We start from the raw sequence: 692 nt of genomic DNA on the forward strand, positions 1-692 counted from the left end.
GTATACCCATACATTGGAATATTATTTAACTACAAAAAGAAATGAAATACTGATTCATGCTACAACAGCATGTAAGAGAGCTAAAAGTAGAGAGTTGCTTGCAAGACAGTAATCCTGTCCTTCCTTCCTTCCTTCCTTTCTAGGTGAGGCAACCCTTGGTTGACCTCACAGATTGCAAGGACCTTGTCAGCCTACAATTTCTTATTTTTTTATTTTTATTTTTTATGACTACAGCACCTGGCCTTCCTAGGTGGTCTCCCATCCAAGTGCTAACCAGGCCTGACCCTGCATAGCTTCCAAGATCAGACAGGATCTGGCTTGTTCAGGGTGGCATGGCCACAGACTTTTCTTTTTTCTTTTCTTTTTTCTTTTCTTTTCTCTTCTCTTCTCTTCTCTTCTCTTCTCTTCTCTTCTCTTCTCTTCTCTTCTCTTCTCTTCTCTTCTCTTCTTTTCTTTTTTCTTTTCTTAATACAGAGTTCACTAGTATTTATGACAGACATCTTAGTGAGCAACACAAAGATAAAATACTTCTTTTTTTAGAACAATCACACAGCAGAGTGATAGATTTCCTCAAAATTTAAAGTCTTAAAATAGGAGAAAGAGAGGCCCTGAGCTCTCTGCTTAGTGGCAGCGCTTTAAAGAACTGGCAATATTTTAGAGGGGATGACCATGTGGTAAACCTAGGCAGGGGC

General features: G+C 39.2%; 1 pseudogene; it reads right to left on the minus strand.

Annotated features, from left to right (window-relative positions):
• Window positions 1-225: 225 nt before the first annotated feature.
• LOC118603163 lies at window positions 226-344 on the minus strand (annotated as a pseudogene).
• Window positions 345-692: the final 348 nt, after the last annotated feature.

The sequence above is a fragment of the Rousettus aegyptiacus genome, unplaced genomic scaffold (assembly GCF_014176215.1).
Source record: "Rousettus aegyptiacus isolate mRouAeg1 unplaced genomic scaffold, mRouAeg1.p scaffold_m13_p_5, whole genome shotgun sequence".
NCBI classification, from domain to species: domain Eukaryota; kingdom Metazoa; phylum Chordata; class Mammalia; order Chiroptera; family Pteropodidae; genus Rousettus; species Rousettus aegyptiacus.